The sequence below is a fragment of the Rhinatrema bivittatum genome, chromosome 9 (assembly GCF_901001135.1).
Source record: "Rhinatrema bivittatum chromosome 9, aRhiBiv1.1, whole genome shotgun sequence".
In the NCBI taxonomy this organism is placed as follows: Eukaryota; Metazoa; Chordata; class Amphibia; order Gymnophiona; family Rhinatrematidae; genus Rhinatrema; species Rhinatrema bivittatum.
In genome coordinates, this window is record NC_042623.1 from 14,851,693 (window position 1) to 14,879,168 (window position 27,476).

A 27,476-nucleotide genomic window follows, 5' to 3' on the forward strand; every position below is an offset into this window, starting at 1 on the left:
CCTAGCCTATTTATTTCCAAGGCAAGTCTATTAATCGCTTCTAATTAATGCTAATAGCATCGCTCCCACCTAACCGGTTACTATCATGAACAAATTCTTTCCTGACAGATTATATCCAGAGCACTTTGAAGTAAACAGAAAAGCCCATTTTTGTCTAAGATATGAAAAGGACATCACCAGCAGATCCTACTCTTGTCACATGCTCAGAAGAGGCTCACTCTCTATACCGTACCACTCCCTTGGGTTGGTTTATTTATTTATTTATAAAAACCTCTTATATTCACCGCTTTTTTGGCATGCATCAAATCAAAGCGGTTTACATATTGCAGTGCATCAATCCTACAAATATATATTTATAATCTTATTAAACAGATTCTTATGGCCTGGATTGGCCTCTGTTGGAAACAGGATGCTGGACTTGATGGACCCTTGGTCTGACCCAGTATGGCATGTTCTTATGTTCTTATGTTAACAAAACAAACATATCAAAACACAAGTAAAATAAATAACGGCAACAACCAAATGCCCCTTCTCTCTTTTATTTCCACCTTACCCACTCTAACCACGTATACATAATGACAATCCTTTCTTCCTCATTTGGACAAATGCTCCATACACTTCTCATGGGAACAGCCAGGGTTTTAATCTTTTTCTAAATAAGAAGTGATCCTCTTCCTGATGTATTGCCAGTGGTAGACTGTTCCATAACGTCAGGATATGAAGACATCTTTGGATCTCATCTGTAGACCACGTACCACTTTAACTAAGCTCCATCTCAACCCTCTACCTGCTTGATATAACTGCACTTTTTCTCTCAAATAAGATGGCGCTATCTCCCTTAAAGCCTCGAACTTCATGACTAATATTTTACATTTTATTCAAACCTCCACTGGTAAGCAGTGTGATCCAGAAAACAGCTCATTAATTGGGGCCCTCTTAGAACATCCCAGCACAACTCTAGTTACTACACTTTGCACAATTTGTAATTTCCCGCAGCAACTTCACTGGCAAGCCTAATATCAAAACCGTGCAGTAATCAAACCCCGAGCAACCCTCCAAATATGGTTTCAGCTGACGCACAGCTCTCGATTTACCATGCATCCTCTGAACGATCATAGAGACCAATGCCTCTCCATCCAAAGCCGATGTTCTGACTTTATCAAAAGTTTCCATAATCTGTAACACTAGGTGACCCTCCTAGCTTCACAATTCTCAGTTCTTCTGTTTTAGACGAGTTCAAAAATAACTTATTTAAGCAGAACCAGGTCCACGAAGGCTCTCAGCTTGACATGAATCTCCTGCAATGAAAGATTTCCATTCTTCTCTAAAGGCGCCAGCAACTGAACGCCATCAGCATACAAATATCCAGGAATTCCGACGGAGTGAATCGGTTTACTCAATGGGCTCAATTCAAAAAAATATTAAACAGGAGGGGCAATAGCAGCGATCTCTGTGGAACCCCTTAGGGAAAAGGAATCTGAGTAGGAAAAACATCTGTTTGGCATCACCTGACACCTGGTACAACCTGGTACAACTTACCCTGAAGGTGGTGATGTCCTTTTGTGGATTGCAAACTGGCTAAAAGACAGGAAACAGAGAGTAGGATTAAATGGACAATTTTCTCAGTGGAAGGGAGTGGACAGTGGAGTGCCTCAGGGATCTGTATTGGGACCCTTACTTTTCAAAATATTTATAAATGATCTGGAAAGAAATAGGACGAGTGGGATAATCAAATTTGCAAATGATACAAAATTGTTCAGAGTAGTTAAATCACAAGCAGATTGTGATAAATTGCAGGAAGACCTTGTAAGACTGGAAAATTGGGCATCAAAATGGCAGATGAAATTTAATGTGGACAAGTGCAAGGTGATGCATATAGGGAAAAATAACCCATGCTATAATTACACAATGTTAGGTTCCATATCAGGTGCTACAACCCAAGAAAGAGATCTAGGCGTCATAGTGGATAACACATTGAAATCGTCGGTTCAGTGTGCTGCGGCAGTCAAAAAAGCAAACAGAATTTTGGGAATTATTAGGAAGGGAATGGCGAATAAAATGGTGAATGTCATAATACCTTTGTATCGCTCCATGGTGAGACTGCACCTTGAATACTGTGTGCAATTCTGGTCGCTGCATCTCAAAAAAAGATATAATTGCGATGGAGAAGGTACAGAGAAGGGCGACCAAAATGATAAAGGGAATGGAACAGAATGTTGGGAATTATTAGAAAGGGAATGGTGAATAAAACGGAAAATGTCATAATGCCTCTGTATCGCTCCATGGTGAGACCACACCTTGAATACTGTGTACAATTCTGGTCGCCGCTTCTCAAAAAAGATAAACTTGCGATGGAGAAGGTACAGAGAAGGGCTACCAAATTGATAAGGGGAATGGAACAGCTCCCCTATGAGGAAAGACTAAAGAGGTTAGGACTTTTCAGCTTGGAGAAGAGACTGCTGAGGGGGGATATGATAGAGGTGTTTAAAATCATGAGAGGTCTAGAACGGGTAGATGTGAATCGGTTATTTACTCTTTCGGACAATAGAAAGACTAGGGGGCACTCCATGAAGTTAGCATGTGGCACATTTAAAACTAATCGGAGAAAGTTCTTTTTTACTCAACGCACAATTAAACTCTGGAATTTGTTGCCAGAGGATGTGATTAGTGCAGTTAGTATAGCTGTGTTTAAAAAAGGATTGGATAAGTTCTTGGAGGAGAAGTCCATTACCTGCTATTAATTAAGTTGACTTAGAAAATAGCCACTGCTATTACTAGCAATAGTAACATGGAATAGACTTAGTGTCTGGGTACTTGCCAGGTACTTATATCCTGGATTGGCCACTGTTGGAAACAGGATGCTGGGCTTGATGGACCCTTGGTCTGACCCAGTATGGCGTGTTCTTATGTTCTTAAGCCATAGTAAAGCTTTCCCATACATCCCTAGCTCCCTACGTCTTTCCAATAAAACCAAATGATCCACCAAATCAAATGCTAAAGGAGTCAGCAGCGACCCTCTCTCTTTATCCAGGTCACATAAAACATCATCAGTCAACCAGAATAAAACTGACTCGTGCTGTGCCCCTTCTAAAGCCACTTTGAAACCTATCTAGTTTCTCTTCCTCATCTAAAAAAAAATCTATTAATTGCGATGTTACCGCCTTCTCCAGCACTTCGCAAGAAACAGAATAGAAGCCACCAGCCTATAGTTAGCACAATTACACAAATCCAAGGCAGGCTTCTTCATTCGTAGGCTAATACTAACCGCACTCAAAACTTCTGGAATGTAACAAATATCATAAACCCTTATCTGACAATTATTTTGTCAATACTGCATACTGCAGAGCAAAGATCTGGCCTACAAAATGTCGCCCGAACTTGAGCAAGCAAAACTTTAAAATTCCACCAAGCACAAAGTTTCAGTTCAAACTGATCAAATTCTCCTTCTTTCTCTTCCTCATTACTCCTACCCAACATCTCTTCCAGCTCCACATTACCTCTCCCTCCCATCCCATCAAACTGCTTCCTCAAATTCTCCACTTCATGCAAAAAAAAATACTCCTTGAATTCCTCACTAGAGGGCAACAGTCTAATCTCTATTAATCACTTCCTGCCCCCATACATGTTTCACACATTTACCCACACGCGTCAAAATCAGCTCTGAAATGGTTTTCCCATTCATCTGCAACACCTCCTGATACAAATTTTCCATCTTACTCCAACTGCTCCTGTTACCCCCAGTTCCTCATTTCCTCCAAACATCCTCTAACTGCCCAACCCATCCCCTCAAATCTCGCAGCTCGTCGCTTGGTCCACCTTTTGTTTGGCTTAACTCCTCATGAACGCGATCTGAGGAAAATCATTTGCGCTTCACCTCTCACTTCCAATTCTGTTTGTGCCCTCTTTCTGCTGTCCTGGCCTTTCCCGTTAACAGCAAACAGAAATATTTGCTAAGCAATTTCACTTTTTTCCTCATCATCCTCTACATATTTCTCCCCTTTACCTCTGAGTCTCATGAAGCCACTTTTCCACTTCCTTCTGTCACCGACATATTTTTTTTAAAGTCACCGTATTTGCAATATTTTCTTCCATGTGCATCTTCACTTTCCTGACTACTCTCCCTGGTTCTTTTAGCTTTTCCAGATACTATTTCCTATTTTTCTCTTTCTGTAATCTCTTATAGTTTATGAGCTCTGACCATTTTCTCCTTTCCTTTTCAGCAAATTCTATAGAAAACCATAGCAGTCTCTTTTTCTTCTCCCCTTTATTTACTTCCCTAACGAAAAAAGGTTTGGGTTATCCGAATTTCACCTGAAGTGGAAAGCGGGCCCTCGGCGCTTAAATTGTGTTTTTCCAAAAGTAATCTTTCCCTGGTGGATCCCACCGTGCACAGAAGGAGGATGGAATCCAGCATCAATAAAATACGTCGGCGGAAAACGTGCGTTTGCATTCTTACTCTCTATCGCGAGTCTCGTTTGCCAGGTTTGTGAGGGAAGGATCATTTTTGCTTGCAGCTTTCATGATTTCCAACACTTTCCAGGAAGGTGGCAGCATGACAAAAGGGAAAGCTTACCTTGTTACTTCTTCTTTTGCCAAAAAGAAAGCCCTTACAGGCAAAACTTAATTTCTAATCTTCTGCTCATGTGTAACGCTGATGTTTTATTAATCCTTCTCTTAAATGTGGCTCCCTGAGCTTTTCCAGGTGTTTGGTTGTAATTCTGGATGTGCTTAGTAGATATTATTTGCAGAAAATAGAGACTGGGGAGGGGGAAAACGATATGGATGTTGCGTAAGGTGAGTTGCGGGGGCCGTTACCAAGCTAGTAAAAAAAAAAAAAAAAAGACGAGTCTTCAAATTTAGAGAATGCTCAAAGAATAAATCCTAAAGCTGAGAAGAGAGGGAAGGAGGTTACCCCTGGAAAGTTGTGGAAAGACACGGTGATCAGCAAAGAGTGACTACTGTGCCCTTTGGCACATGCCCCCTACTCAGCTCGGACTTGCCAAGTCAGCTCTGGCTGAGCGTGCATGGAGAACTGGCACCACATGCTTGGCTTGGATGTTCTCGAGAGCTGGGGTGGGGCAGGCAGGCGGTTCTGGTTCCGGATCTGGGGGTGGAGGGGGGGATTCACGGTCTACCTATGAAGAAGTCAGATTCATTGTCCAAAAGCAAACCTTTGCTTTTTATGTTCTGATGCTAATGCACAGTATCTGTTCTGTGCGTCGTATCGATGTGTAAGCGAGGTGATCCACACAGCCGCAATGTCCGTGCTCTGAAATGATTGGCCCCTGAGTTTAAATGCATTCACACACTGCTCTGCAAAATTTCTGACTGGTGACATTGATCGAATATCTGGAGATATTTGGTCCATAGCGTGTTTTTTTTTCCTTTTGCTGAAAAAATCAGAGGACATTCGAGCTGGATCAGGGGCTTAATGAAGTCCGATGCGCAGAAATTTATTACCGCTGGTCATTTTTTGCACGCCTCTACGTTTTGCATGGTAGAGGCCATGAAATTTTCATGCTTCCATAGATAAAGCAACGCCAGGGTGCGGTACAGTCAGTATTTTTAAACTTCCTTCCAGAGGCACCATGGCACTTGCAGTACTGAGACCACAAGTAGGCCCAGTGTCAGGGACTGGCAGTAGGGAGCATTAGTTACCCTTCCCCCGTATTTTGCTTTCCATTCCATCCCCCCCTATCCCCTCTCCCCCCCTTCCCTGGAGAATTGCTGGAGGCCCTGTAGATTTCACATCGCCAGGTTCACACCGGGAGACTGGCACCAGGTCATGCACGAAGCTGTCGCAATTCAAAGTGTTGCTCTCTTTCTGCCAGCCATCCGGGAAAGAGGAACCTGCCTGTGGCGGGTCCCCAACCCAGCCCTCAGTGAGTTCAGGTGGCATCAAGACACCGAACCACACAGTACGCCAAGACCCAGGCGCTGGAGAGCAAGAGGATTGATGGTACAGGCCACCCTACCACCAAACTGTCTACAGGCTGGGAGGCGGGTCCCACGATGTTGCCATGGGGACAGGATGAGGACTGCGCCGGGTTTAGTCGGGGAAATCCCGGTGGCAAGGCGTCGGCACTCATCACAAGCCCTGGCAAGCTGGTGGAGGGGAGTGCGCCACAGCCGGGTAGCTGAGAGCAACGGCGTGCAAACTGTTCGAAGCGTGAGATTTAGCTGACTCGGGACCTGCTTTGCTGTATTATATGTTTAGAATAACTGCAGCCCTTGTTTTCCACCGCATCACCTTGGCATCAGTTGTTTTCTTGGGGGACCAGATGATGTGGGAGGGCAGCGCAGGATGAAAGAGGAGAATAGGGGGATTGGGGGATTGGGGAGGGGGCATTATGGCTGCCAGAGGTTATATGTTCCTGTTTTATGTTCTTGCACCAGAGCTGTAAGAAAGGTGACTCAAATGAGGGCCTTTTCGGTGGCAGGTCCAATCTGCTGGGATGAATTTCCTTATGAAATTGAGATAGATTTAGACTTCTTGAAAAAGAAACTGAAGACTCACCTGTTTCAACAGACTTTTCCACTGTCTTTTTGAGGTCCTAATCGCCGGCTATTGAGTTCTGCTTTATTTGTAGTGATCAGATATTACAGTTGATGGTGTTATCTGTTTAAATAATTTAAAATTGTGCTTATAGCATGATTGGCGAATGTATTTAATGTATGTGCCTCTGTGTTTATGCAATTACAGAATAATAATTTTCAATGAAGCCGAATATTAGTTTTAAATAAATAAAACTGGCATTTTTTTCTAATGTGAGGGCTTTCCTTTTTCACCAGCATGGCTTTATTTTGGCCCTGCATTATTAGGATTCTCAGCCGGCTTTAGTCGGGTGCTTTGGGTTTCTTTGATTTCTCAGCCTTAGTACTCTCTTGTTATTTCATGAGAGCACATCATCCCTGCACGCGGCCGGCGCCACGTAGCTCCATTGCTTCCTACCTGGACACTCACTTGCATGATAAGATCATACAGCGGCTTTACATGTGTCATTGATCAGTTGTTTGATTGATTTGGGGGGGAGGGGGGAGGTTATCAATGTTTTTGGCATGGAGGGGGTTAACATCGGACCATGGGGGCCTGACAAAGTAGAAAAGGCCAGTAAGCTGGTGCTAGGAGAATAAGACGACAAGCCTAAAATATCCTTCCTCTGATTTCTTCCTTAAGGACTTTCAGGTATATGGAGAAAGGTCACAGAGCAGAATATATATATATATCTGTGTATATAAATGTATATTATATATATCTCAAACGACATTCCTACTTCAGACAAAACTGTTTTGTGTTCTATGATGAGAAGAGAATGAAACTGGAGGCCAATTTTAAATAGAATTGTATATGTTTTTAACTGAAACTTCAAGCTCCATTCTCAACATAACCCTGAGCTTTCACCCTCTGCACTCACAATCCTGGACCAGTGGACATGAAGCAATGCTCTCAGAGCATTCCTGCTCTCAGAGCGGAGCATTCCTGCTCTCAGAGCATTCCTGCTCTCAGAGCGGAGCATTCCTGTTACGGCTGTGGCTGCTGTGCTACCGCCTCACCACCAGGGGTCCCTCTAGTGCTGGCTTTCCTGACAGGCCCAGTCCATCTCCTATGTCCACTCTATGCTCTGGGTGTGCCCTCTTAACCCTGCCTGACAGTTGCCTCGGTGCTTCGGCATCGAGCTCACCTGGGCTCCCTGCTCTAGCCTGCCTTGCGTGGCCTTCGGGCCTATCCTTGCCTTGCCTTGCGCGGCCTTCGGGCCTATCCTTGCCTTGCCTTGCCTTGTGTGGCCTTCGGGCCTATCCTTGCCTTGCCTGCCTTGCGCGGCCTTCGGGCCTATCCTTGCCTTGCCTTGCGCGGCCTTCGGGCCTATCCTTGCCTTGCCTTGCCTTGTGTGGCCTTCGGGCCTATCCTTGCCTTGCCTTGCGCGGCCTTCGGGCCTATCCTTGCCTTGCCTTGCCTTGCACGGCCTTCGGGCCTATCCTTGCCTTACCTTGCCTTGCGTGGCCTTCGGGCCTTTCCTTTCCTTGCCTTGCCTTGTGCGGCCTTTGGCCTTCTTCCTTGATTTCCATACCTGGCCTACGGGCCTTCCGTGTGTGTGTGTGTGGCCTACGGGCCTTCTGACCTGCCTTGCCCCGCTATTGGTGTGTGGCCTACGGGCCTTCCGTGTGTGTGTGTGTGGCCTACGGGCCTTCTGACCTGCCTTGCCCCGCTATTGGTGTGTGGCCTACGGGCCTTCCGTGTGTGTGTGTGTGTGGCCTACGGGCCTTCTGACCTGCTCTGCCCTGCTTACTGTGCCCTGACCCAGCCTGGACCCAGACACTGCTGACTGCCGCCTGCCCTGACCCAGCCTGTACTTGACACTGCCACTTGCCACCTGCCCTGACCCAGCCTGTACTTAGACACTGCCACTTGCCGCCTGCCCTGACCCAGCCTGAACCCAGACTCTGATTCTTGCTGCCTGCCCTGACCCAGCCTGGTACCTGACTCTGTTCGAGCTTCCTGTCTCTCTCCACCTGGAGCCACCCTGCTGGGTGGTGTGCACGACTCCTGTCCGGAGCCCTAGCGTAACAGTATGCCGAAGCCATCACATTTTCCAGGGGAAGAGATAGGTCTGTGTCCTGCCGGTGAGTCAACTTTTCACTAATTCAAGATGCCTCCTTCTTTAAAGTTTTATACCTGCAATTCCTGTCAAACTTTGAACTATCCTAGCTATCAGAACTGTCTAGCCTGTGAACTTGTTGGTCAGGAACACTGGTCATGCAATAACTGCAACAAGAAAAATGTTTCTGTCTATCAGGAGTGTTTGAACTGTCTGGCTCCTAAACCAGGGTGGTGGAAATGCTCCTGTCTCCCGTGTTTGTTACCTCCAGGCAAACCCTGCCCCTGTTGTTCTGCTCTAGGACCAGCTGTGCAATTAGAAAAAGCTATCAGCTCTCCTAACCAGTATTCTGTTTCTGGCTCAACTAAAACAGACATTTTTGCTGGCAGTTTGTGGGTAGAAAAACCCAGGACTTACCTGGCCAAGAAGGCTTCTGTGAGACCAGTGCTAGAGCCTCGGGAACAGGTTTCTCTACAACGGAGAGAGCTGATTAACTCTAGCAGGGCTCAGCTTCCCACAGCTGCCAAGTGGACACTAACGAGCACCTTCCCTAGACGTCCTAGAACTGCCTGTGCCTTCTCTAAACTGCTCCTCCAGAGACAAAATCAGGAGCATCAGACTTTGGCTCGAGGTATCAAGCCCACGGCAGTACAATCTGTGTCTTCCATGCACACTACCTTTAACCATGCTACTCTGCCATCTGAACCTGCTGCACTACCCCGAGAAGAGCCTGAGTCTGCTGAACCGGCCCTGCTGCCGTCCTCGGAGGGGTCCGCACCAGCCCTGCTGACAGACTTTCTAACTCTGCCATCTGAGCCTGCCGAACCGGCCCTGCTGCCGTCTTCAGAGGGGTCCGAACCAGTCCTACTGACAGACTTCCTGAGTCAGCCATCGGAGTCTGCTGAACTGGTCCTGCTGCCACCCCGGGAGGGGTCCATACCGGTCCTGCTGCCACCCCTGGAGGGGTCCATACCGGTCCTGCTGACGCCCCGAGAGGGGTCCGAGCCTGCTTCATCGCCCCGAGAGGGGTCCGAGCCTGCTACAATGCCCCGAGAGGGGTCCGAGCCTGCTTCATCGCCCCGAGAGGGGTCCGAGCCTGCTTCATCGCCCCGAGAGGGGTCCGAGCCTGCTACAACGCCCCGAGAGGGGTCCGAGCCTGCTTCATCGCCCCGAGAGGGGTCCGAGCCTGCTACAATGCCCCGAGAGGGGTCCGAGCCTGCTTCATCGCCCCGAGAGGGGTCCGAGCCTGTTACAACGCCCCGAGAGGGGTCCGAGCCTGCTTCATCGCCCCGAGAGGGGTCCGAGCCTGCTACAACGCCCCGAGAGGGGTCCGAGCCTGCTACAACGCCCCGAGAGGGGTCCGAGCCTGCTTCATCGCCCCGAGAGGGGTCCGAGCCTGCTACAACGCCCCGAGAGGGGTCCGAGCCTGCTTCATCGCCCCGAGAGGGGTCCGAGCCTGCTACACCGCCCCGAGAGGGGTCCGAGCCTGCTACAATTGCCCGAGTAGGATCCGAGCCTGCGGTACTGGCCCAGCTGCCGCCCCTGGAGGGGCCTGTACCGGTCTTAATGCCGACCTTGGAAGGGTCCGGACCGGTCCTACTATCGCCTCAAGAAGGGTTACGGACTATTTCTCTGCCCCAGGTGGGGTTTGTGTTCCCCTTGTCACCCCAGGAGGGGTTATGGAAATCTGCACCGCCTCTGCTACCCCAGGAGGGGTCTAACCCTGCCGCCTTGTCCCAGGAGGGGTTATGGACTATTTTTCTGCCCCAGGTTGGGGTTGTGTCTGCCTTATCACCCCAGGTGGGGTTCTGGACTGCCTTATTTCCTCGGGAAGGAGTTGACCCTGCCGCATCACCCCCGGAGTGGTCTCCCGTTATTCTTGATTACCTCCTGCACAGATGGGATCCAGGAGGAGGGGGAGGCCTTGAGGGGGGGGTACTGTTACGGCTGTGGCTGCTGTGCTACCGCCTCACCACCAGGGGTCCCTCTAGTGCTGGCTTTCCTGACAGGCCCAGTCCATCTCCTATGTCTACTCTATGCTCTGGGTGTGCCCTCTTAACCCTGCCTGACAGTTGCCTCGGTGCTTCGGCATCGAGCTCACCTGGGCTCCCTGCTCTAGCCTGCCTTGCGTGGCCTTCGGGCCTATCCTTGCCTTGCCTTGCGCGGCCTTCGGGCCTATCCTTGCCTTGCCTTGCCTTGTGTGGCCTTCGGGCCTATCCTTGCCTTGCCTGCCTTGCGCGGCCTTCGGGCCTATCCTTGCCTTGCCTTGCGCGGCCTTCGGGCCTATCCTTGCCTTGCCTTGCCTTGTGTGGCCTTCGGGCCTATCCTTGCCTTGCCTTGCGCGGCCTTCGGGCCTATCCTTGCCTTGCCTTGCCTTGCGCGGCCTTCGGGCCTATCCTTGCCTTACCTTGCCTTGCGTGGCCTTCGGGCCTTTCCTTTCCTTGCCTTGCCTTGTGCGGCCTTTGGCCTTCTTCCTTGATTTCCATACCTGGCCTACGGGCCTTCCGTGTGTGTGTGTGTGGCCTACGGGCCTTCTGACCTGCCTTGCCCCGCTATTGGTGTGTGGCCTACGGGCCTTCCGTGTGTGTGTGTGTGGCCTACGGGCCTTCTGACCTGCCTTGCCCCGCTATTGGTGTGTGGCCTACGGGCCTTCCGTGTGTGTGTGTGTGTGGCCTACGGGCCTTCTGACCTGCTCTGCCCTGCTTACTGTGCCCTGACCCAGCCTGGACCCAGACACTGCTGACTGCCGCCTGCCCTGACCCAGCCTGTACTTGACACTGCCACTTGCCACCTGCCCTGACCCAGCCTGTACTTAGACACTGCCACTTGCCGCCTGCCCTGACCCAGCCTGAACCCAGACTCTGATTCTTGCTGCCTGCCCTGACCCAGCCTGGTACCTGACTCTGTTCGAGCTTCCTGTCTCTCTCCACCTGGAGCCACCCTGCTGGGTGGTGTGCACGACTCCTGTCCGGAGCCCTAGCGTAACAATTCCTGCTCTCAGAGCATTCCTGCTCTCAGAGCGGAGCATTCCTGCTCTCAGAGCGGGTCATTGTTTCAGTTCTTTTTGTAGGACGTAAGCCTGCGGTGAAAATTCTCGGGTGCCGCCCGAGCAGGTGTGACTTACCTGGTTCCCATTTGCCCGCATGCACGTGAAAATCACTAGTTACGCATGCAAATGGTTTCCCCCGCCCCGATTCCACCTTCCGACCCCCGACCCCCTCGCCTCTGGAACAACCTTTTCAGGAGTCCAGGGAAAGGCGAGGCAAAACGGTGCTCCGTGCACACTCGTCCCCCGACTACCTCCAGCCCATTTTAAAAGGCAGATTTACGTGGACCTACTGGGGTTTAAGCACGCAAAGCTTTCTGAAAAACACCCAAAAAATATTAACCAGGAAAACAACTACAGATTAACATATAGTTCCCAAAAAAAGAAGCTGAATCCTATGAGCTATACTCTTCTTAAAACCACCCATATTAGAGACAAAACTTAAGTTTGTTAATAGTTACAGCTCAACGGTTTACATTGCGGTGGGACTTTTGCAAGCTAAAAATGACCAGCTCAAGCATTAAGCCTCAGGGGATCCTCCCTAATTAGTGGCTATTTGGCTGTTATAGCCCTAAAATCTACAATTATTGTAGTATTATATGTAGGTAATGAACACCCGTCCTAAACTTCCCTAACTGAAAGGCATGCAGAATTTGTAATTTTCGGTCCCTCCGGGGCACAGATTATTGGCGGATCATCCACTTACACGGTGCTTAAAGGCTGTGAGACTTTTATAAGCCGCGCAATGCATGGCGCGACTTGCGCTCGGCCGGCAGCTTTAAGGATATTCCCTGTTCAAGCACGGTAGGGGGAAGGGAGAAAGGGAACACCACGGCCAACGCCCGTGCTTGCCTTAAAAGCGAGGGAAGTCCGATCAGTCCCCACGACCGCGAGAGCTCGGAGTCAGGTGGGTGCTCGCCGGTCGCACCGGCAGCTCGCACACCTCGGAGCGGCCTCGGAGGGAACTTTCCTTCCACATCCCCCCTCCCCACCTTCCCCTCCCTTCCCCTACCGAACCCGCCCCCCAGCCCTACCTAAACTCCCCCCTAACCTTTATTGCAGAAGTTGCACCTGCGTCTGAGCAGGCGTAGGTTACGTACGCCGGCCAAGTGCCGGCGCGCGATCCCCGGGCCCACCGGCAGCGGAGAGGCCTCTACCCACGCCCACGTCACGCTCCCGGACCACCCCACCCCGCCCATTTTTTCAAGCCCCGGGACTTACACGCATCCCAGGGCTTGCGCGCGTCACTGGGCCTATGCAAAATAGGCTCAGCGCGTGTAACCGCCCCATACGCGCGTAAATCCACCTGAATTTACGAGCGTAGGCTTGGAAAATCTGCCCCTTAGGGAGAAATTTTCCAAACCGTGTGGACAGGAATAAAGTCCACAGGTTCCTTTAGCCATGCATTCTGTACCAGTTCTCAGAGGGAACCTACGAGCAAATTTTATGTTTTTATTTATTTATTTGAAATTACTTACAGCCTCCAAACATCCTATAAATCTTGCTTTGGAAGGGTAACAAAGTCAACAAACGAAGGGGCGGATTTTCAAAGTCTATGTGCGTAAATCCAGGTGGATTTATGTGCGTGGGGGGGGGGGGGTTACGCGCGCTGAACCTATTTTGCATAGGGCCCGGCGACGCGTGCGAGCCCCGGGACACGTGTAAGTCCTGGGGCTTGGAAAAAAGTGGGCGGGGTGTGGGCGGGGTGGTCCTGGGCGGGGCGTGGGGGCGCGGCCAGAGGCCTCTCCACTGCCGCTGGGCCTGGGGATCGCGCGCCGCGCATGTTATAGATTTGTGCGCGCCGGGCTGCGCGCACAAATCCACGTCCGCGCGTAGCCACTAAAATCTGGCCCGACAATTTAAAAAAATTAAGAAACCAAGATTAAAAAGTTAAAAACCACCAATTGGTTTAAGACCATCAGGGCTCGCTTTAGCCTGTGCCCGAACCTGCTCCCTAAGAGGTTTGCACCTAGGGATTTCCTGCACCGTAGTCTGGGAGTGGCTTCCTCGGGACGGGACTGACAAGCCAGAACATTCTTTCCCTCGGCTCCTGAAGGCGAATTTGTTTTACAGCCTCTCTGAGCACAAACTGCACTGGGGGCCATATTTAGAAACCGAGTGAGTTAAGCAAGCAGGCGTGTCTCCATGCGCGGCTGTAAACAGGAGGGGAGCCCAGCTCCCGATTACATCGAAAAGCAGCCGGTGGAGCTCTCCAGCACCTTAGGTGAGGTGCGGCTTTCTTAGAGAGCGGCCTCTGCCTGTCAGGCACTTAGCAAGTTTTTAATTTTCCCCTTTGAAAATTTCCCAAGGAAAAGGTTATCCGCAGAGATCTGCACTTTTTTTTCTGGAGTTACCTTTGCCTAGGGCTGAAAGTGCAAAGCTGTGCCTTCTGCTGCCTCCTCCGGTTTAACCCCGCTCCAGGAATGCCTCCGCACACTGGCAGGTAAAAAGCAAGCGAATTATGGAACAAGGTGGGCGATTCTGAAATAGCCCTTTTACCTGCATAAATAGCCTTTTGCAATGCTGCATGGCCCTGGAAACTCGCCCTCCCCCATGAGGAGACCCCTTAGTGCCATCACTTCAGCACAGCGGGTGCCAGAGGTGCTAGCAGACAGCTGCAAGATGACTGGCAGAGCAGCGCGTGGCTTTCCTACCGGCGCCATCTACATTGCCTTGAGGATAAGGAAAGGTAATGGAGTTTCCGCTTATTCACCGAGGGGTAAACCCGCCATCAGACAGTGATCAGTAGAGCTGCCGTTGCCTGTTATTCTCCTGCTGGAGATAAAATTCAAAACCCCCCTCTTAACCAAGAGCTTCAGTCTGCGTCAAATTACCCGCGCTGCAATTGGATCTGACCCAACGAGCCTCAGGAGGAGCTCACGCCGGCCTAATCCACTTCCCCAGACTGTGACTTATCCCGGACTCTGACTCCGCCAGTTCCTAATCTCAGCCCAAGCTCTTCAAAGCGGAACAAGGCTTGCTTTCAGCTCGCAATGCTGTTTCACCATTCAGGTCCTGTGAAAACGCCACCGGGAAGTTCACAAGTTAGGTGAAAAGACTGCTCGGGTCACCCGAGATCTTTCACTCCCCCAGCCGGGATAAGCCAGGCAAACATGAGCCAATTGGCCTTGAAGAGTCAAGCATCCAGCACCCGGGACCGTTTTATAACATGCGCTCGTATATCTGCGCACCTTACAAAATAGCCCGGTCACGTGCACGTGTGCCCCGAATTTTAAGTGGGCGTGACCATGGGCGCGCAGATCCCGCTTCTACCGCAAGTCGGGGGATTTTAAAAGGGACGCGGGCCGACGCCATTCCCAGTTTGCAAGTTTGTTCATCCAGTTAACAGCTAAGCCTTCCAACCCGACATGTGCGCGCTGCGGGAGGCACGCGGGTATCCGAGCGGCTTTTAAAATCCGCCTGGCGCGGGCGAGCCCCACCTATTCGCGCATCCCCTAACGAGTGTAAAATTCACCTTTCAGCCAGTTCCTTCTAAAAGTCACAGAGGGCTCACCCCTGCGGCAAATATGCTCTGAAAGTCTGCGATTCGTTTCGAGTCCGGTCCCGCCTCCGAAGCCAGGCCAGGATCGTCCTAACGAGCCCATGGCTGCCTCACCCGTGCATGATTTAAATAAATAAATATGCACAAACCTAGCGTGTTTACTTTAGTGATAAATACCTTCAGCGTAGCCCTGCTCGGGATTCTCCAACTGTCAGAATTCATTAGCGCCGTCGATGGAAGTTCAGAACCTGCAGGGCGAATGTTTAAATGCCTTCACTGTGCAAATATTTCAGCTCCGTATGAAAAGAAGATCTTAGTAGATGCGAATAGTTTAAGCACGTCACAACACCACGGTGCACCAGGTCTTTCTGGCACGCAGGGGTCTGAGTGCAGCGCTGCGCATTTGGAGGTCTCTGTTGGCCGACCTTCACTATGTGATCTTCACCAAGTTACTTGTGTTGCCAGTTCTCAGACTTACTTATTGTGTTGTAACTTGTGTGCTTATTTATTTATTCATATATTTATAAGCATTTGATAGTCTACCTTTTCGTAAAGATAGGCCCAAGGCAGATTACATAAAATAGCGAGGCATTGAGTACTTAAGTAATGGATACAAACTGATAAGATGTAGAGGTTTGAGGTAGATTACGATAAATAGATAAGAAGTAGGGTGCATTTGGAAGGAATAAGGAAATGGATGCAATGCGTTTGCATTTATAGCCAGATAGATAGATTTATATTTAACCTAGGGCATTCCTTTATAAGGATGTGAGCTAAGTAAGAATGCATTATTATTACTACAGCATATTATTACTAGAGCATATTATTACTACAGCATATTATCACTTGTAAGTTCTATGATCCTGGAATACCACATGTGGGGCCTTGATTTTACAAAACTCCTGAATTGTATAAATAAATAAGCCTCTGAACACATTTATTGCATTCTTTTAGATGCAAAGCAAGGGGAAAAAAAGAAAAAAATGTTATTAGAGAAACTCCTGAACAATTTACATAAATTGTTTATTGCGAACACGGCATCGGAAAAGAAGGATGCATAAGAAGTTACTTGCATGCACTGCAAATAAATCTGCCGAGCCAATCAAATGCTAAGTTATTTGAAAACTTGAAGCTAAATTATTGAAAAGGTTTTGGCAAACCACTTCCATGAAACTTTCCTACAGTTTTCCAGATTTATCAAATTGTTCAACAAACTGATTCGGCAGAGGTTTACACATCTCTACTCACGTGGTAAATGTTTGACACAATACATTCAGATTTAGACAAAGGGCCCACGTGATTAGCTTAAATGTTCCATCGTCTTGACTATTGCTGAAGTAGAGTATAACACCAAGACGGTAACTTTTAAAACCGGCGCGCGGGCGCACGTATGCGTGCGTACGTCAGCCTGCATCCAGGGTAGCGGCCATTTTGCAACCTGCGCGCATATATGTGCGCGTGTTATAAAATAGGCTGACCACGCGCACGTGCGCGCGTAATTTTAAGCGAGCATCCACTTGTGTGCGCTCAAATCCCGCTTCTATCGCGTATGTGGGGGAATTTTAAAAGACGCGCGCCATCATTGCCTGTTTTCCTGGTTCATTCCCAGTTTGCCCAGTTAAGGGATAAGACTTCCGGACCCTTAACACCCCGCTGATCTGTTTATTTTTGTTTTACGACTTGCATGCCACCCGCAGCAGAAGTAAAGTTACCGCGGCAGGGAGCCCCCGGCCCGCCTCTGTACCCCCTAAGAATTTACGCGCAAATTTCAAGGCAAAATCCAGGAAAGCCCGTGGCCTGCCCAGGCCACGTCTAAGCCACGCCCCTTTTCCGGAATTTTTCATTTGTGCGCATAGTGGCATAGCGCGGACAGCTTTTAAAATCCGCTCAGCGCCCGCCTGCCCGACTTATAGTCGTATCTCTGGGTTTTGGCGTGCGCCAGCTTTCTAAATTCGCCTTTAAGACGGTAACTTTCAAACCGGCACGCAGGCACACACTTACGCGCGTGCCTCGGCCTGCACCCAGGGGCGCGGCTATTTTATAACTTGTGCGCGTGTATCCCTGCACGTCATAAAATAGCCTGGCTGTGCGCTCATGTGCGCTGAATTATCAGTGGCCGCGTGCACGGGTGAAGAACGAGTTGCCTTCCAGAATTTCTTATAATATGGGCCATTTTGTTATCAAATGACGGCAGTTCTATATCAGGGAGAGGCGGTTAGGAATCATTAGGGGATGTGCACAAACGTTTTTTTTATTTCATTTTTTTGTTTCCTTTGCTTTAATCTCATTTCATTTCATTTATTTAAAATGAAAAAAATATAAGAAACATAAAACAAAACTAAAAAAAAACAAATGTCTCCATCCCTTCATCCCCCCCAAAAATAAAAACCACTCCCAGGACCGCCCCCTGCCAATTTCTCTACCTCTGCAAACCCTCTTACAGCACTGATGTCCTTCACAGGGCAGGAGTGATTCCTGCCCCCAGCCGGTACCAGGCTTTAAAAATGGCATCAAGGACCATGGCCAGCGCCGTCTTGTTAGAAGAAATTTAAAGAGGCAGAACCTCAATCTGCCCGAGCCATTTTTTAATCGCAGCAGCAGCAGGGCAGGAGCGACTGGGAGGGACACCCACACAGTAAGATGTTCAGGAGATGGGGGAATCAGGAGGAGGGCCCAGGAGTGGGGGTGGGATGGGGGTTTTTTGGCAGCATAGGTGTTGTTATTTTTTAAATGAAAGGAACCCTGAAACTTAGCAACATTTCATTTGTTTTTAATGCTATTTTGTTTTAAAAACTCAGAAGTGAATTTTCAAAACCTTACGTGCATAAAAATTAGCCTCGACGCACGTACGTAGCCTCTGCTTGCGCTCTCCGTATTTTATAAACGTCGATACTATGCACATATTTACACTTTCACTCTTGCACGTGTGCATGTAAAAAAGAGGCGGTCTAGGCGTGTTCCGGGGCAGAACCAACACGCGTGTAGGTTGCTGTTTTAAAAGATACTCATGAGCGTCCGTTTTCCGACTTCCTTGTGTATTTTTAATTATCTAGTGCGATATTAAATGTGTTTATTGTGCGGTACTGACTGGGTGGGAGGTCTGGAGAGACTGGGGGAGCTCAGGCTGAAGAACCAGGCAGGTCTCGATCACTTAGAGAAGGGCTGGACTGCTTGGTGAACTGGTTCATTTCCTCGGCGCGCACGTGTTTTAAAATTGGCCGACTTAAGTCCTAGTTTATTTTCACACATACAATGTACACGTGTATGTTTAAAACAGGTGGGTAAAGTATGTGGTTTCCATGCATTGCACGTCTTCGCGCGTTGGTAAACATATGCGTATTTTATAACATGCACATACGTGATACACACATGTTATAAAATACTATAATAAAGCTACGCTCGGCCACTCACACTGAGAGCCAGCGGCTCAGCACCTTGGACTTCAGCAGTATAATAAAACGCAGGGACTGCAACAGCCAGGGCCATGAAGGCCACCGTGTTTATAACACGGCTGAACACGCGGTTCACCCTCCGCCCTACTTACGTAAGGCACCAGGTTTCCTGCCTGAGAAGTCGGGCAGAAAGTTTTTGTTAGCTACCCACAGCAATAAAGTCCAGCAGCACCTGGGGCAAACGGACGCTGCTTCTCTCTGCTCATCCATCCCCAAAATCTGCGCCTGGAAGCCTGAGCAAGCTCTTCCTCTGCCGCCAGGCCAGCAACAGCTCGGAAGATGGTTTCACTTCTTGTCTGCCCGTCTCCCAAACCTGGGATCACCTCCTCGGGGGAAGCTGCCGTATTTTTTCTTACAACGTTCTGGGACTTCGCAGAGCCTAAATACTTGGAAATTAATACGATTGATTAAAGAAAAGTAAAGATCAGGGCTTTCACGGGAAATGATCACGCAGCCTGACAGAAGAAAGGAAAAGCCTGACAGGGTCCATCTCATTTGGTCACAGAAGTGCACGGAAGGGTGGGGTTCAGTGTGGGCAGAAAGCAAGGCCGTGTTATAAGTCTGATCAGAGTTTTTCCACTATCTGGGGACCCAATGTTCTAGAGAGGGAAAAGCAACGATTAGGTTTCCTAAGACAAAGCGAAATGTTGCAGCAACCCCTCCGCTGGCAAGGAAACAAGTGGAACGTGCGTGCGTATCTGAATTCATTTTGCTTAGGCTTCAGTTTTGACTTGCAGGGAAAGCTTGTGGTGGGTGCCCTACCCGTTATCTTGGGCCATATCAGCTGAGAGCAGCACCCACTTATCGTGTTCTGTACTTCTCATGGTTTGCATGCTACACTCAGATGGACACGATAAAAAGCCAAAAACAACAAAAAAGAAAAAAAAAAGAGTTATCCGTTCTGGAAGATCCCACTGTTGGGTGGCCACTCAGAGCTCTGTCGTCATTTGCAAAGCCTAAAACCACAAGGTTTCCCTTCAAAGATAAGTTGCAAGTCTACAATTCAACAGAAATATAATGTCCTGTGCCATGAGTGGAGGGAAACAGAAAGCCCTGACAGCAAGTGGTCACAAGGAGCCCCTTTGTACCTTGCTCATCCCAAACCAAACACTTGGGTGACTCTGTGCTTTTATCCAACTAGGAATGCCATTTCATTTCAGTTCGTACCCTCTCTCGTGTCTCCAGAAAAATTACTTTACCACCCCCTCTCTGCACTCCAAGGAATTTCTGATCCTCCACATTTACTGCAAATGCACTGATCAGCACGTGCAAGGCCAGAGGCAGGAAACGGGAGCCATGCGTCTCCGCATAATATAGGGAGAGCCTCTGATGGCCGGCACCAAGAGCACGCATTCACGTGCGACAAGAATAGACATCTCTGTACAGCTCAGTCTCTGTTTATCTCAGTCTTTAGCACTATATAAACATAGTGTTTACTTGCCATGCTTTTGACCTCTATCCATACAGTAGGATATATGGGAGCCAGCAGTCTCTTTCATTAATGGAGTTTGATGTGTTAGTTTAGTTTAGTTTTGGTTTGGGTCACATCTTTCCACAGGAAAACCTACGTGCGTATTCCAAAAACACATAAAAAAAGCAGAGTGCATCAAATGTATAATGCATCAATACATCATTAAATTAATGAAAATGAATCAGAATCAATTACATCAGCATAAAAACAAGAAACAACCCCACCTAAACAAATCCATATTACTCACTCTCTCTCGCAAAGTTCTGGGGTGTATAACCTGATACCAAGCCCAAAACCTCTTAATGGATAGAAATAAAAATATGCAAATAGCATAAATAGACTTAAGCCAAAAAACCCCAACCCGACCTCCTAAAAGATCTCTTACCTACTTTATATATACTTACCCCCTCCTTCCACCAAAAGATAAAAACCCTCCAGACGAAACAGCACAAACCTCAGTCACTCCCAATTCACTCCCTAAGGAGCTCAGCAAGTGCCAAGCCCCACTGCATCACCTCCATCAAGATGTCCTGACCCCCGTGGCAGGCCAATATTTAAGGCCAGCCTTCTATGGCATCAGGAGATGGGGGTCATCGAGCCTCCCTAGTGCTGGCCCAGCACAGCAATTGGAGACAAAGTCAGCATGGCTTTACCCAGGGCAAGTCTTGCCTCACAAATCTGCTTCACTTTTTTGAAGGAGTTAATAAACATGTGGATAAAGGTGAACCGGTAGATGTAGTGTACTTGGATTTTCAGAAGGGGTTTGATAAAGTTTCTCATGAGAGGCTTCTAGGAAAAGTAAAAAGTCATGGGATAGGTGGCGATGTCCTTTCATGGATTGCAAACTGGCTAAAAGACAGGAAACAGAGAGTAGGATTAAATGGGCAATTTTCTCAGTGGAAGGGAGTGGGCAGTGGAGTGCTTCAGGGATCTGTATTGGGACCCTTACTTTTCAATATATTTATAAATGATCTGGAAAGAAATACGACGAGTGAGATAATCAAATTTGCAGATGATACAAAATTGTCCAGAGTAGTTAAATCACAAGCAGATTGTGATAAATTGCAGGAAGACCTTGTGAGACTGGAAAATTGGGCAACCAAATGGCAGATGAAATTTAATGTGGATAAGTGCAAGGTGATGCATATAGGGAAAAATAACCCATGCTATAATTACACAATGTTGGGTTCCATATTAGGTGCTACAACCCAAGAAAGAGATCTAGGCGTCATAGTGGATAACACATTGAAATCGTCGGTGCAGTGTGCTGCGGCAGTCAAAAAAGCAAACAGAATGTTGGGAATTATTAGAAAAGGAAAGGTGAATAAAACGGAAAATGTCATAATGCCTCTGTATCGCTCCATGGTGAGACCGCACCTTGAATACTGTGTACAATTCTGGTCGCCGCATCTCAAAAAAGATATGGTTGCGATGGTGAAGGTACAGAGAAGGGCAACCAAAATGATAAAGGGAATGGAACAGCTCCCCTATGAGGAAAGACTAAAGAGGTTAGGGCTGTTCAGCTTGGAGAAGAGACGACTGAGGGGGGATATGATAGAGGTGTTTAAAATCATGAGAGGTCTAGAACGGGTAGATGTGAATCGGTTATTTACTCTTTCGGATAGTAGAAAGACTAGGGGACACTCCATGAAGTTAGCATGGGGCACATTTAAAACTAATCGGAGAAAGTTCTTTTTTACTCAACGCACAATTAAACTCTGGAATTTGTTGCCAGCGAATGTGGTTAGTGCAGTTAGTATAGCTGTGTTTAAAAAAGGATTGGATAAGTTCTTGGAGGAGAAGTCCATTACCTGCTATTAAGTTCACTTAGAGAATAGCCACTGCCATTAGCAATGGTTACATGGAATAGACTTAGTTTTTGGGTACTTGCCAGGTTCTTATGGCCTGGATTGGCCACTGTTGGAAACAGGATGCTGGGCTTGATGGACCCTTGGTCTGACCCAGTATGGCATTTTCTTATGTTCTTATGTTCTTAAAGTGAAGGGATGGGAGTACGGTCGCTCTCGCCACTTGTTTCGATTATGAAGAACGGGCTCCGTCCCTTTATCAGGCAAAATGGCAAAGCACGCTCTCCAGGGTTTCAGCGATGGTTCACAGGGCCAGCCAGGTCACAAGCCGGCAGCGAGCTTGCCCTACTGCTAGCATGTGTTGGTTTTGCGGGTATGGGGAGATAACGGGTGGGGGAAGGACATTGTACCTTGCAAACCGAATCCCTTGAAATCGGATTGTCTCATTCTTAGGGGGCAGGACAATTTTTAAAACCTACCTAGTTATTTCAAGGGATTACAGCAGGGGATGACTAGCAATTTTTGCTGGTGTGTTTATGATTTTAGTTTGTTTACTTACGTTTTAATTTACTTTTTTGTTTAGTCTATTTATTGTTATCAGTTTTGTACCAGTGCGTATTTTACTATGTTTATTTTGTGGAATTTGTAGCCTGCAAAGCTCTGTGGATTAGCGGGCTACAAATGTGTAAAATAAAATAAATAAATAAACAAACAAAAAACATTTACCTAAATAAAATGTCTTGGCTGAGAATTGCCCTTCCCTGCCCAGGCTTTGTGTTAAAAAAAAAACCAAAAAAAAAAAAAGGCATTTTATGGGGACATGATTAGGTTGGGGAGACCAAAACAGTGCGCGTAGTCGATGTTTTCCAAAGTCTGAATACTGCTGTGCTGCCGCTCAGATGACTGCGCAGAAACCAGGTGCAAGCTATGAGGACGCTTTTACCGTGCACGCTAGTAATGTTCAAAGGACAAAATGGCTGTATAAAATTGCCTAGGCCTCAGTGCAGATAAAAGTACACATGCAGGTAGATTTTAAAAGGGTTGCTCACTCAAAAACATGTGTATGGGGGCCACCCATGATCAACGCGAATTTAAAGAAGCCATGAAGTGCACAGGTATCCATGTCAAGAGCAAGGGGGGTGCAAAAGAGGCGGGACCAAGACTTACACAGTAACTTCAAATTTTAGACAAGATGACCATGGCTCACGTCGGTTTGTTATCCACATAACTTTATGGCTAGTGTGGGGGAGAGGGAGAGAGAGAGAGAGCGCACTGATTTTGGAGCGGCCTCGGAAGGAACGGAGGTAGGCTGCGCGGCTCGGCGCGCGCAGGCTGCCGAATTTGCGCAGCCTGCGCTCCCTGCTACATCGTTTGTAAATTACATGAAGAACTTGTTGGCATTACTTGCTTGTCCCTCCCGACGCAGCCTCGGCGAAACACGGGTCCGTGTCGGGGGACCCCTTTGAAATACAACAGTGTTTACAGTGGAGTTGCCACATGTGAAAATAAAAAAGTTTGATTGGAATCCTTGACTTCTGGACTATGTAACTTCCTCCCAGCACTCTTCTCGGCATTTTACATATACATTGAGTGCTGCCTCTGCTCGTGTGCTTTCTTTGACTCCCAAAATTAGCCACATAAGCCTTTGGAATACGGCCCTCTTAATACAAAGCTCCCGCTGTTTTACAAGCAGCTAATATTTTAAAGCTCCAAAAAAACGGGCGTTTCGGGGGAGTAAACCGTACATGTATGTTGCATTTTAAATTGTACACGTGTGTAGTTTTTTTTTTTTTGTTTCCCGTGAAGCCCCAGCCGCGGATAGAGCAGGCGCAGGAAACGCGGTGGCCTTGTGCCATTTCTGTTTTGACGGTGGACGCCGAGTTCTCCCCGTCACGTTGTTGTTGTTGTTGTTATTAAACGAAACCACCCTCGGACGTTTATAAGCTCATCCCGCGAGTCCGGCACGGGGGGGGGGGGGGGGGAGATCTACGGCCTGCGGGCCCGAGCAGGGGGGGAGGGGCTCGCAGGACATGAATAATTTTCATAAATGCCTGCGAGGGGGAAGGTCAGGCCGGGGGGGGAGGGGGGACGGGGGAGGTCATGTGTGCGGCTGCGATAAGGGCCCCCCCCCCCCCCCCCCATTCATCCTGTTCTCTCGCTGTCAGGGCCTGGAAGGGTGAACGCTGCCCCGGGCACTCGTAAAACATCGTTTGCAGAGCCCTGGCAGGTGGTTCATAAAAAAAATAAATAAATAAGGAAAGGTGCAAAGTCTTCCTGAAAAGTCATCCTTGCACCGTGGGCTTTGTTTCTGAAAGGAACGAGGCATCTGAAGGAGAAATGATGAATATTCCCCCTTTTGGAAATGGGAAACTGTGAGTCCCCGTTTTCACAGCCTTAGTCCTGCTCCTGCACCTGTCAGGAGGGGGCAAATCTGCAGGCAGAGAGCGTTTCCCGGAGGAAGGGGGGACAGACTCACGGGGATGCTGTGGTTGGGGGAAGGGGGAGGGGGGTTCACTGAGACGAGTGCCCCCCTGCTCCTAGGGTTTCACTCGACCCTTTGTGAAATGCTAAATGCACGCGAGCGAGCGAGCGTCCCAGATCTCGTCCCTCGCCCTCGCACGGTGACCGGCCGGCCGCGTTCGCGGTGAAAAACCTCAAAGCATTGCAGCCCAGTGGCGATGCCAGAAATGAATTTTTTTTGGGGGGGGGGGGGAAACCAAGGTTAACATGGGTGGGCAGTTGACATACAGGCCTAGGCCCTGCTATCTGCACCCGTATCGATAAATAATGTCTTAGAGTGCACCTGACCATGGATTTCCAAGTAGTTTCATCACGAGTGATGCTTTAAAATATTCTAACTCTATTATTTCAAGCCCTTACCAGCATTAAAAATACCTTAATCTATATTCATTTATTTTATATTTATTGCAGTCTCTAAATACACCTCATGTAAAAAGTAACAGAAGTTTAACAGAAACATCAGATTCAATTACGTCATAAAACAAATATCAATGTATTCTTTTATAAATCCTCTTTCCAAAAATGCAGAGAATATCATAAGTACAATAAAACAACAATAATCATAAGAACTTAAGATATGCAACAGGTACAGAACAGAACTAGGATTTGCAAAAATATATATATATTCAAATGCTAGTGCCCTCAGTCACAGCAAAAAAAACCTCCCTCCAATGCCAAACATTTTGTGAAGCAAAACAAATCCCTACAAAAAAAAAAACCAAACACCTAGAACTTTCCCATGCCATAGCAGAACAGCAGTAACTCTCAGGACTCAAACAGCTGTTACGGTCGTGGACCCTTGGACCGGCTGAGACAGTGGATGGTATGCTGCGGAGGCCCACAGCGAGCATTACAGCCGGGAGGCAGTACTGAACGGACTCGGAAGAGGCTTCACCACTGGAAGTCCAAGGTCCCTCCAGGAGGAGCCCATAGGGACCTGGACCTCTTGGACTTAGGTGGGACCCTATGCGACCAAGGATCCGGGCAGTGGCCGGAGAGATGGATGAAGGACAGCTGGGCCCAGGTAGTTGAAGAGTCTTCACCCTTGGAAGCCCGCGGCTCCCCCATGAGGAGCCCGTGAGAGCCCGAGCCACTGGGACTTAGGAGAATCCTCTGGGCCTGCAAGTACCGGATACCTGAGATGATGGACAAAGCCAAAGTCAGAGTTCAAGAGCGAAGCCGGGTCAGAAGCCAGAAGTCCGAGATCCAAACCAAAGCCAGGGACGCAAGCAGAAGACGGAGTCGAGGGACGGAGCCGGGTCAAAGCCAGAAGTCAGAGGACGAACCAAAACCAGGAGCGGAAGCTGGAAGTGAAGTCAGGAGATGAAGCCAGGTCAGAAGCCAGAAGTCAGGAGTCAATACCAAAGCCAGCAGCGGAAGCCGAAGACAAAGTCAAGAACAAGCCAGGTCAGGAGCCAGAAGACAAGACGATCAGGACACACTGCAGCAACTAAAGACTCAGGGAAACTGAGGAACCTCATTGCAAGGCCCCGTCTAGGTGAAGCTGCAGGGTTTAAATACCCTGCAGCGTCTGACGTCATCCAGGGCGTCCTCTAAAGTTTTCCCACGCTGGCCCCTTTATGAATGGCTCCTCCTCCAGCGCACGCGGGTCTAGGTGGCGGGACCAGCCGCCGCGGATCGTTGGCATCTCTCCCGAGGAGGGAGAGACGTGCAGGGGGCCATGCAGGCCCGAGAAGACTGCGAAACGGCCCGGGCCGTCCCCGAGGTAGGTGGAGGGACCGGGGCATGGCCTGGGACCGCAACAGTACCACCCCCCCCCCCTTACGCCCCCTTCTCGAGGGTCTGGGTTTAGCTGGGTGGTCCCGATGAAACTGGTGGAGGAGACCCTTGTCCAGGATATGAGACGACGGTTCCCAGAGTTCTCCTCTGGACCGTAACCCTTCCATAAGAGGAGGTATTCCCAGCGGTGACAGTGAAACCAAACGTCCAAGACATCTTTTACAGTGTAGGTGACATCTGGGTCGGCCGTGGCGGTGGCGGTGGCGGGCTCGGGAGGCATGGCATGAAATGCTGAGAGAACCACTGGCTTGAGGAGAGACACGTGGAACACGCTGTGGATCCTCAGGGTGGACGGCAGACGTAACCGGTAGGAAACTGCCCCTACTCGCTCGATTATCGAGAATGGACTGATGTACCTGGGGGCCAGGCGCATAGAGGGAGTCCGTAAGTGGATGTTCCTGGTACTTAACCATACCTTCTGCCCCGGAAGGAAGGCCGGGGCTGGCCACCGTGACCTGTCCGCATATTTTTGAGCCTTGGCTACCGTCAGCCGGAGTTTCTCCTGGGTGGTTCTCCATAGGTTGCACAACTGTCGTACCATAAGTTGAACTGTGGGGGACGGTACCGTCAAAGGCAGTGGCAGAGGAGGCCTCAAAATCTTCCCGTAGACCAACTGGAATGGAGACTGGCTGGTCGCAGAGTGCTTATGGCGGTTATAGGAGAACTCCGCCCAGGGTAGCAAGGTGACCTAGTCGTCTTGCAGATCTCCGACGAAAGCCCGGAGGAAGGCCTTTAGCATTCTGTTGGTTCGTTCGGCCTGGCCATTGGCCTGAGGGTGGAAGGCGGTTGTCCGTTCCAGTTGCACCCCGAACTTCCTGCAGAGGGACTTCCAATACTTCGCCGTAAACTGGGGACCACGGTCCGAGGTAATGTGCGAAGAAAGTCCATGTAGTCGGAAGATGTGCTGTGTGAAGAGAGTAGCCAACTCTGGTGCTGAAGGCAGTTTTGCGAGAGGCACAAAGTGGTCCCTCTTCGAGAACCGATCGACTGTGACCCAGATCACAGTCTTCCCATCAGAAACCGGCAAATCCACAATACAATCTGTGGACAGGTGAGTCCATGGCTCCGTGGGAATGGGTAGCAGCTGCAGGAGCCCCCAGGGGCGTCCATGTAGGGGCTTCTGCCGGGCACAGGTAGGACATGACTGGACATACAGTCGTACATCTTTCTTGACCTGCAGCCACCAGTAGAACTCTGTCAGCAGCTCTAGGGTCCTGGCTGCCCCTGGGTGCCCGGAAATCAGGGAATCATGGGCCCATGCTAAGACCTTTCTACGGGAG